The following is a 12,077-nucleotide window of genomic DNA, read 5'->3' as shown; positions in this document are numbered from 1 at the left end:
CCAATCCACTTCCCGAGGTAATATTTGTCTATTGTCTTGTTGTTGCTGTAATATCCCAGGTATTGGGGTTACAAAAATAGAGGAAACAGATGTGTGCATTGCATTCATGCATAGAAAATCTGGGGAATTTTCGCGCTTTAAAGTATAACAGATCACAAGATATCGAAGTTTCACTTGACCTTGGTGGAATTGAAGTAGATCATCAAGTCAAGCGCTATAAACCTCAATGTGACCTTGCCAAAACCTTGCTTTGGGTAGAGATGATTTGATCTAAGGGGTTAGATCAAATAGAACTAACACAACAACACTTTAATCAATGGTCAATTGTTTGATCTTATAAAAGATCATAACATGGTATTCCTTGCCATAACATAAGAACATCTATTCAATTGGAATTCAACTAACAATAAGAAATGGAGAGAATTACTCTTGACTTATCTTTTCCATGTCTTTAACAAATAAATATTCCTACCATGAACCTCATGGTATTTCTTGAACTAAACTCTTGAACTTAACACCAACAAAAGCTTATCATTAAACCCTAGAGATGGGAGAGGTATATAACCATCAAAGAGATAAGAAGCAAACTCTAAATTATTAACACTTAAAAGTTAAGCAACTACCTTGAGTTACAATTGAATTCACTTTAAAACTAGATACCAAATATAGCAAAACACAAGGACTTAAGTGCATAAAAGCCACACAATCTTATATTAATCATAACTTATTAAATATGTGGAATATTACAAAACTAAATTCGTTTGCATTACAAATTATAGTTCAAACTATTTGAATAAAATAAAATATGAGTACTTTGAAACTCATATGATCATGCCTTGGTGAAATCAACAATCACCATTCAAAATTGGGGTATAATCCTTATCTTTGACATTTTGATCCCAATAATGATATAAATACCATCACATATGATATAGTGACTCAACCACAAGCATAAAATCATTCACAAGATATTTAGTAACAAAAGCCACTTGGCTATCCAAAAATAAATCACATGAGAGGATAATCTCAATGCCACATAGGATGAAAATATCTACATAGCTTGAATCCTAAGCTATGCCACCTCATGCTTAAAGGATTGCTATGGATGAGAGCATGACAACCAAGCACCTTACTCATCAAATTAAAGCAAGAGTCATCCACCCATGTGTCATGTTACTAGAGCATGCCCAAGCCTATAAAAGGAGCCTCACACATCATCCATTTCATCATCTTGCACCTTGATGCAAGAAGACCAACACATTGAGCCACTCCATAAAATAGTTAGGATCAAGATGAAGCAGCTAGGAGGTGGAGGCATGCCACAAGATGCGGGTTTATCGGAATTCCTGAAGAACAATCTACGGAAGATAGCAAGGTAGAAACTCTAAGGAAGACCACATATTTAGATAATCACATCATCATTCCTTAAATAGAACCTTAGATTATAAACCAAGCCTTGTGGAGTGAGGGGGAAAATTGGTATAACCATATCCAAATACTCCTAGTAATACTTTAGGAAACCCATACCATGCATGATCATCACAATTGGGTAATGATCATATACTCTAAGAATTGGAGTAGAAGTCATTGAGAATAAATTGCTCATGATAATGCCATGATTATGCTATGGAGAAATAGAAGAATAAGCCATAAGTTTAACCCTATATTCCGGTGACCAAATAGGAGCGGCGCCACCGCCAGTAGCTTCGTCTCATCGCCCTCGTTCGATTGCGCACACGCACGCCCCCGCTGGAACTCGTAATCGCCGGCGTTGACCACCACTGGCCGCCGGTGATGCACATGGTTGCCACATCGGCACCACGTGGCAGCCAGTGTGGCACGGCCCCACATGTACGTGCCCGTAGGTAGCTTTAGGCCGAGTACGTTTAGTAGTTTTTCTTCTTATTTCAAATTATGTAAATTCGTTGAAACTTCACATTAACTTATAAAATCCATTTTAATTCAGAAAAATACAAATGAGATATTTAAATGTTCCTAAAAATGAAAACTATCCAATAAAAATATAAAATGAAATTTTTATTTCAAATAAAAATTTAGTTATTTAAATACATGTTAATTAAGTCTTTTCTTTTAATTCCAAATGCAACTAAAATGCATAAATTAAGAAAAAGTTCTAAAACAAATAAAAACCAGTAAGTAAATAAAGGAAACAATAAAACTAATTTTCCTTTATTAATAACTTATTAAATCCTTATTAGAAGGATTTAAACCCTAAATAATAATTACCTTAATTATTTATTAATTCTTGAAAATTAATAAAATACCAAATCCAATTTTATTATTTCAAAGTTATTAATAACTTCAACTTTATTAATGAAGTTATTAACTTGTGAACTAAATAGTAATTATGCAACCCTAGTTCCATAAGGAAGAAAACTAGGAACTCATCATTTCATGTGTAATCCTAAAAAAAACCTAATACCATTTAAAACCCTAGCTCCATTACTTTATATGAACCCTAAATTGTTCCCAAACCTAAAACCCAAGTAACATGTGATCATGTTACTTCATTAGTAATCATAGGTTCATATTTAGCATCTAAATGCTTGTTCAAATCCACATAAAATATGGGTATCCCATGTGTTCATCTTCATCAGACCTAGATAATCAAGTAGAGTCAACCAAATGTAAACCCTAGATCCTATTACCAAAACCATCATCCTTATTCATTCCTATTCAGCATCACACCATTGTGATGAACCCTAACAGCAACCACACCTACTATTTTACTTTACATAACCCTGTTCCACCAAACTCTATTAGTGTGAGATAATTATTAAACATCCTATTTAGGAAACCACCATTCCTTACTTAGTGAATCCAATAACAAAAACTAGACAACCTCAACCTTAATTGTAATACTTCTTATTAATTAAGAAGTATGTTCTTCAAAAGTTATTCTTTTGAAGAAAATAAGGAATCATCATCAACCCTGCCTTATAGGACATATAAACCCTAGCTAGCTATCACCAATAAGATCAAAACAGTCCCGATGGCAACTTTGTATGAATAATTGCTTAGGATGCCTAGGATTAACTCAACCTTACCAACCCTAGGTGTTGATGAATCCAACATTGTTGGAATACATCTAATACCTACTCCAGAAACTAAATAAAACCATAGTCAACCATAGAAACCCACCAACCTAATTATCATACTTGTTCTTTATTAAGAAATGTTCTTCAAAAGTTATTCTTTTGAAGTATATGATAATTAATCATTAACCATGCCATATAGTGTTAAAACTAACCACTGTTCTTTACTTGTTAACATTATGCCAATTATCATTCTTTGTGCTAAATTGATTACTATGCCTTATTATCTACATGTTTATAATACCAAGTAATCACACCTGAATAAGAACCTTGTTTGTGAATCACTCTAAAAGTGCAACACACCCTGAACTAATCAATACAACTCACTAATCCTAAATCATCGGGGTTAGGTCACGCTTAGAGCGATTGCATCTCATACTTATGCATTAATGCATCCTTGCCAATCTTTTAAACATCGTCCTTACCGGACGATGATGCTATTGCAGAATTTGGAGTTATTGCGTATCGAAGACCTTGCCTGCATAATCTTGCAGTCAAGAAAGGCAAGTTCATCGCTTGCTCATGTCATTTGAGTACTTTTATCAAATTACTTGCAAAGTACTATGGTTATCACGATTGCATAAAAACCAAAACCACTACTTTCATAACTATGAATATGACTATGTGGTGGGCAATGGAACCATGGATTGTGTTGATATGGTGGAGGTTCCATTGCAAGGGTTAATATCCATCTAGGATTAAACAACAAATGTCGCCAGTGATTCTTGTGCCGTAATACCCGTATTAACCATAAGATCCGGAGTGGGACGGAGTAGTCAAAAGTGTTTTCACCTCTCGTTCATCAATGGATGCGCTTACCGTAGCAGTTGTGTCTTGCGGAGCAACTTGAGGGTGGGGAGCCCCTTCTAATTCCCCACGGTATAGTTGTTGCTTACCGTAGCGGTTCTTTGCTTGCGGAACAACTTGAGGGTGGGGATCCCTTCTAATTCCCCACGGTAATGTGGTCTATGATGGGTTGCGGCTACCGGCGAAGGAGTTTGGTTAACGAGTCCCAAGCTGTTGTCGTGGTCGGGGTCCACCCTGAAATTACGGGAATAATGGGACCGGCGAGGACCCAGGGTCGGGGCATGCAACAAAGGGTGGGTGTTCGAGGTAGCGGAGGAACATGATTGGCTAGACCTTATACCGGGCCTCACACCAAAGGAAGTGTGGACGGGGAAATTGCCCGGTTGGCACCAAGGTTAAGATCTCTTATGGGTAAAGCAACACACCTCTGCGAGTGTAAAGAACCGTGACCTGTCACTCCCTGTTCCGGGATATGGAACTGCGAACGCTGTCGGAAAGGAGCTCCATGAAGTTCTAGTAAACCGGTGAAGGCTGACGGACATAGTTCTTATGAATAAAAGCAACCTTTTGAAGAAATGGTTATGAAAACCTGCATTGGTATTAGATTTTCTGGTCTAATGCCGTAGCTAGTGCATTAAACACCTCTTTCCTATAATGAACTTGTTGAGTACGCTCGTACTCATCCCACTCTTAAATCCTCAGCTTAGATATGGAGGCATCGAAGGAGGATCTACGAGTGCAACTCAAAGGCCGAGGAGTCAACAACTACTTCAAGAGACAGGGACCACGTCGGTGGAGTCGAATATCACATCCAACGAGGAGAAAACATAGTTTAGCCATAGAAGGGAACTAGCTTCTTAAACCTAGCTCCTATTTAGCTAGAATCTATTCATAGCCCTATAGCTAGTCAAATACTCTACAAATAGAGTTCGTGATAAGATTAGACTACGAGTCGTTCTTCTGGAGTTTATTTGCAGTTTTACCTCATTGTAAAGTAGGAGGCTGTGATGATCTTATGTAACGAGTCGGTGTTGTAATTCTATAGACATACCTTGGACCCGCATATGTTTCGTTGTACCACTCGAGCGATATAATACTAGTGGAACGGTGTTTCATTGGTGTTATATCAGACTTGCATACTACACCATGCAGTGGTATGCCGGGTCACCACAGTTGGTATCAGAGCAAATGCTTTGACCCTAGGATTAAAACCCTTTAAAGGAGACCTATAGGATTGGTAGTGTCTATAGGAAGTCATCTTAGTTAAACCAAATACTTCTTATGACTTGAGATGGATATTCACTTGAGAATAATCCTGACACACTTGAGTCAACATGTCTTACCTATCCTTCCAAAGTTAGTTAGCTAATGCAAAACATGTAGCACATCAATAAGTCCTTAAAATAATAGATGAGTAGATCACAGTTGGTATACAATACACGGTAGTCCAAAGAAAGGATACAACCATAAGGAAGATATCCTATTGGAATATGTGTACCAACACATGTTATAGTTAAATAAGAATTACTCAGACCTGCACTAGAAGTAATATCAAGTGATGAAGATAATTAAGATATCCTAATAGAAGATGTAGACCCAAACAAGTAATAGGGTAAGTAAAATTTATCCAAACTTGTGAAACAAATGACAGTAAGTGATACAAACAAGTGATATGAGTAGTATAGACCATGATGAGTCAATCATGGAAAATAAGGAAGAGTGATAGGAAAGATATATGTCTGCTACAAGTTAGAGTGGCTAATCATATATGATTCACCTGAGAATCATTATGCGATGGAATAGAACATCATAAACATTTAGGAGGAGAACAATAAGAAGTCAGGTCATCAACAATAAAGCAAGATTTGTGTTCCAAAACCATGGGAACTGTGTCAAGTACATCAGAACCCTAGTTACATGGTAAGAACACATGGAAGTATAGGAACTACATTCCAATATTATGTGTTTAGAGTAACCATATTAGAACTAGTGGTATCATACAAAATAGTCCTCAATAGCCCTTATATATGGAATAATACTTTGTCAGTACTTCCAAACAAAACCAGGTTAACCTTAACTATCCTAGACCACTTTGTTTCAAGTTTATCTCATTGCAAATGTGCAATTAAGATAAATGTTGAGACAAATAGTAGAAATCCACTTATTCATGCTAAGTATCACGATATAAACCTATATTATGTGGTGTTATATACTAGACATCTCAGTCTGATGTTTAGAGATGTCTTACTCAACTAGTATATTCAGGCTTACGATGATGTGTATTATAAGCACAACGCTGAATCTTCTTGGATTTCATTGGATTTTCATTGTTTGACTAGATCTATACATGAAGTTTGACTTTGATATGCAAATGCATGTTGCTATATCAAGTTCCTACTTGATGTTAAAGATCTAGAGGGTAATGGTAAACGTGTGAGGAAGGGACGAACTCTGAAGATTTCATAGACAAGATGAAGGTTCATCAGATAAAGGAAACAAAGTTGTGGGAAGCAACCACAATACTCTGAAGGAAGTGCCAATCAACATTCATGCTTTACCTCAACAGAGGAGTACTTTAGTACATGAGAAGCATGAAGGTAAGAAATATGGTGATTATGGTGAAGGCGAAGCAGATCCATAGTCAACATAGAAGAGGGAATGCATGGGAAATCACTTAGGAGACTATATTCATAGTGTCGGCTAGTGGTTTTCTTGCAAAATAAACCCTGAATGAAGGAAGGTGATATATGAAATCATAGCAGACATAAGAAGACCATAGTCGATATCGAGAGGACCACAATTGGTATAATATCAATACTTGCGAGATAAAGTAGAAGATGTCTCGTCCGATTGATCAGAACCTATAATAGAATCCATTTTTAGATATCAAATAGCCACGGTTGGTATAATAACCACAAGCTGGTATCAGTTGGTATTACAAATAGTCCACGATTTAATTAGTTGTAACAAAAGTTTGTGGACAAATAAAAATCTTGTCAGTCAAATAGCTAGATCTATAAACATTTAGTCAAAGGATTCACATTGGATGTCCACAATTGAGTGGATACACCACAAAGATTCTTCGCAAAACCTTAGAGGAATATAAATCATAAACAAGACCTATACCAATGTTCTAACATAAGTCCAATAGTTGGAAGAAATGGAGTTGAAGACCATAAGAAAACTCTAAGGGGTAGAGTAAAATATTGAGTTGGATGTACAATAACTCAATATTTTGAACAAGATAGTTGAGGAAGGTCTGAACTGAGAGGAAGTTCGATCTTATTCTCATAAGACTGTTGGACAATACTTTCAGAAGGATTTCAGACCAGAAGCCGAGGTTCTTACCTCGAGGACGTAAGAAGTGGATTATAACTTGAGGAAGTAAGTAATATCTACTCAGAAGTACTTAAGCTCAAGTAAACTAAGGTTAATGAAGTTGGACGAAGGAAATATCGGAGACCAAACAGAGCAAGAAGGCCAAAGACCGAAGAAAATAGATAATACCAAAATCAAAGACTAATAGAAGGATTCCTTTCCTGGAACCTAAATAACCCAAAATAGTTATAGGTATCAACTATAAACCATGATTGGATGGACTAAATTAGTCTAATTCATGCTTAGGAATAAACCATCACGACCATTTCCATGGCAAGTACCTTACTAAGTCCCAACATTGAAGTTTTGGTAGTAAGGGAAAAAAAACAAAGACCTATTTTATCAAATAGGAGAATGTTATCCAATTAGTCCTCAATAAAGACTGCCAGGACAAGAAGAAGTCACAATCATTGAATCTTCAAGGAGATAGGAAACAAGATTATAATAGTTGGAAGACATCAATGAATCAAAGTAAGAGCCATGGTTCAGAGACAAGTATTAATAGATTCCAGAGAAAAATCATAGAACTGGAGTAAGAACTAATGTTCAGAGACAAACCCTAATGGATTCCGGGAAGAATACGGACAAGTGATATATTCAATTATATCCACCAAGATCACCATGGACTTCGAGAAAAGATTTAGTCTGCACAAGTCAGATCCACACTCCGGAAACGTGAGAGAGTTCAAACTTCGAGGACGAAGTTTAGTTTAAGGGGTAGAGACTATAATATCCCAGGTATTGGGGTTACAAAAATAGAGGAAACAGATGTGTGCATTGCATTCATGCATAGAAAATCTGGGGAATTTTCACGCTTTAAAGTAAAACAGTCACAGTAACTGAAGTTTCACTTGACCTTGGTGGAATTGAAGTAGATCATCAAGTCAAGCGCTATAAACCTCAATTTGACCTTGCCAAAACCTTGCTTTGGGTAGAGATGATTTGATCTAAGGGGTTAGATCAAATAGAACTAACACAACAACACTTTAATCAATGGTCAATTGTTTGATCTTATAAAAGATCATAACATGGTATTCCTCGCCATAACATAAGAACATCTATTCAATTGGAATTCAACTAACAATAAGAAATGGAGAGAATTACTCTTGACTTATCTTTTCCATGTCTTTAACAAATAAATATTCCTACCATGAACCTCATGGTATTTCTTGAACTAAACTCTTGAACTTAACACCAACAAAAAGCTTATCATTAAACCCTAGAGATGGGAGAGGTATATAACCATCAAAGAGATAAGAAGCAAACTCTAAATTATTAACACTTAAAAGTTAAGCAACTACCTTGAGTTACAATTGAATTCACTTTAAAACTAGATACCAAATATAGCAAAACACAAGGACTTAAGTGCATAAAAGCCACACAATCTTATATTAATCATAACTTATTAAATATGTGGAATATTACAAAACTAAATTCGTTTGCATTACGAATTATAGTTCAAACTATTTGAATAAAATAAAATATGAGTACTTTGAAACTCATATGATCATGCCTTGGTGAAATCAACAATCACCATTCAAAATTGGGGTATAATCCTTATCTTTGACATTTTGATCCCAATAATGATATAAATACCATCACATATGATATAGTGACTCAACCACAAGCATAAAATCATTCACAAGATATTTAGTAACAAAAGCCACTTGGGCTATCCAAAAATAAATCACATGAGAGGATAATCTCAATGCCACATAGGATGAAAATATCTACATAGCTTGAATCCTAAGCTATGCCACCTCATGCTTAAAGGATTGCTATGGATGAGAGCATGACAACCAAGCACCTTACTCATCAAATTAAAGCAAGAGTCATCCACCCATGTGTCATGTTACTAGAGCATGCCCAAGCCTATAAAAGGAGCCTCACACATCATCCATTTCATCATCTTGCACCTTGATGCAAGAAGACCAACACATTGAGCCACTCCATAAAATAGTTAGGATCAAGATGAAGCAGCTAGGAGGTGGAGGCATGCCACAAGATGCGGGTTTATCGAGAATTCTGAAGAACAATCTACGGAAGATAGCAAGGTAGAAACTCTAAGGAAGACCACATATTTAGATAATCACATCATCATTCCTTAAATAGAACCTTAGATTATAAACCAAGCCTTGTGGAGTGAGGGGAAAAATTGGTATAACCATATCCAAATACTCCTAGTAATACTTTAGGAAACCCATACCATGCATGATCATCACAATTGGGTAATGATCATATACTCTAAGAATTGGAGTAGAAGTCATTGAGAATAAATTGCTCATGATAATGCCATGATTATGCTATGGAGAAATAGAAGAATAAGCCATAAGTTTAACCCTATATGGTAAGTAGATATCACTCACCACATGAAATTATAGAGAGATCACTAGTAAGCAAACCTAGGCTTACATCCCAACCTTAACTTGTGAATCACTTGGTGATCATAAGTAGAATCCTATCTACATTTTACTTATTCCTCAATTAAAGAAAACAAGAAAACCTTTAGAGTTAAACTCTATACTTTATATGGTGAGAAACCATTCATCCATATAACCAAAGTTAACTATAAAAAGAACCATAACCACTTTAGATACTTTAATAATGGATTAAGGATAATAATAGAAGTCTACTGGTATAAGATCTAACCAACAATACTTATTAGAATTTCACTCAAGGTTGTGAGACAAACAAATAAATCTTTATATCTTTCACCAATGATCTTTGAATATCATTAATCATCTCCAAAACTCAAAAATGCTGGGGCACATGAAATCATGCCCTAGAATCACATTCCTAAATAAGAAACTTTACTTTGCAGATTAGTTCCTTGCAAAGTAACACCAAATAAAACCCTACATATCATTGAATAAGAAAACAATCATTTGGAAAATAATTTGAATATTTCCAAAGACAATATTCAAACTCATACCTATATGGATAATTAATCCAAATACCAATAGTAATTAATCAACCAATGTTCTAGGACCAATATTAAAAATTGCTAATATACAACAACAATCTTTAAAGTGCCTTGAGTGTATTCCAGCAGAAATTCAAACAAGCAAATTATACAAAGGTGATTGAATTCAAAAGCTGAATTTAAATAAGCAAATACAAAACGAGAAAAGAAAACAGAAAATAAAATAAGAGAGAGGAAAGGCTTACCTATCGGGCCAACGCAGCCCAGCAGTAGCCTGCAGAGCAGCCCAGCACCCCGGCCCAAGACGCAGCCCAAACCAGCCCACGTACCTCTTCGCGTGGATAAAGACGAAGGAGACGTCGTCGTCTTCGTCTTCGTCACTGGACGCGCAGGAGCTCGCCACCGCGACGCCAAGGCCACGTCCCGCGGTCGCCGCCACTATTGCTGACCGCCAGCACATGCCGGAGCACCTATAAAAGGCGTAGAGAACCTCCATTTTCCCTTCCTTCGCCCAATTTCTTCCCAAACCGAAACCCTAACGCGCTCGGACCCCGGCTATCGCCGTCGATTGGGGAAGCCCCAGGCCTCGCCGTGACCACCGTTGGAATCGCCGTCCTCAACAAGGTCACCGTACGCGAGGAATCGAGCTAACGCGTCTCCAATCGACCTCGCCAGGTCGTCTTCTCCGACGACGGGAGCGGGCGATTCCGGCGAACCAGGCCACGGCAAGCATCGCCGTCACGCGCGTCGTGCTCCTGGTGAGCCGCTGATCTCCCTAGCATGCTCGGATAGCTCGATTGCCCTCTGTAGCGTCGCCGCGCCGTGTGACCGTGCCCGCCGCCGCAGCACCTCGCCGACGGCCACGTTCCGGTGACCAAACCGGAGCGGCGCCACCGCCAGTAGCTTCGTCTCATCGCCCTCGTTCGATTGCGCACACGCACGCCCCCGCTGGAACTCGTAATCGCCGGCGTTGACCACCACTGGCCGCCGGTGATGCACATGGTTGCCACATCAGCACCACGTGGCAGCCAGTGTGGCACGGCCCCACCTGTCTGTGCCTGTAGGTAGCTTTAGGCCGGGTACGTTTAGTAGTTTTTCTTCTTATTTCAAATTATGTAAATTGCTGAAACTTCACATTAACTTATAAAATCCATTTTAATTCAGAAAAATACAAATGAGATATTTAAATGTTCCTAAAAATGAAAACTATCCAATAAAAATATAAAATGAAATTTTTATTTCAAATAAAAATTTAGTTATTTAAATACCTGTTAATTAAGTCTTTTCTTTTAATTCCAAATGCAAATAAAATTCATAAATTAAGAAAAAGTTCTAAAACAAATAAAAACCAGTAAGTAAATAAAGGAAACAATAAAACTAATTTTCCTTTATTAATAACTTATTAAATCCTTATTAGAAGGATTTAAACCCTAAATAATAATTACCTTAATTATTTATTAATTCTTGAAAATTAATAAAATACCAAATCCAATTTTATTATTTCAAAGTTATTAATAACTTCAACTTTATTAATGAAGTTATTAACTTGTGAACTAAATAGTAATTATGCAACCCTAGTTCCATAAGGAAGAAAACTAGGAACTCATCATTTCATGTGTAATCCTAAAAAAAACCTAATACCATTTAAAACCCTAGCTCCATTACTTTATATGAACCCTAAATTGTTCCCAAACCTAAAACCCAAGTAACATGTGATCATGTTACTTCATTAGTAATCATAGGTTCATATTTAGCATCTAAATGCTTGTTCAAATCCACATAAAATATGGGTATCCCATGTGTTCATCTTCATCGAGACCTAGATAATCAAGTAGAGTCAACCAAATGTAAAC

Source organism: Lolium rigidum, chromosome 7 (assembly GCF_022539505.1).
Source record: "Lolium rigidum isolate FL_2022 chromosome 7, APGP_CSIRO_Lrig_0.1, whole genome shotgun sequence".
NCBI lineage: Eukaryota > Viridiplantae > Streptophyta > Magnoliopsida > Poales > Poaceae > Lolium > Lolium rigidum.
Note: the sequence above shows the minus strand (reverse complement) of the source record.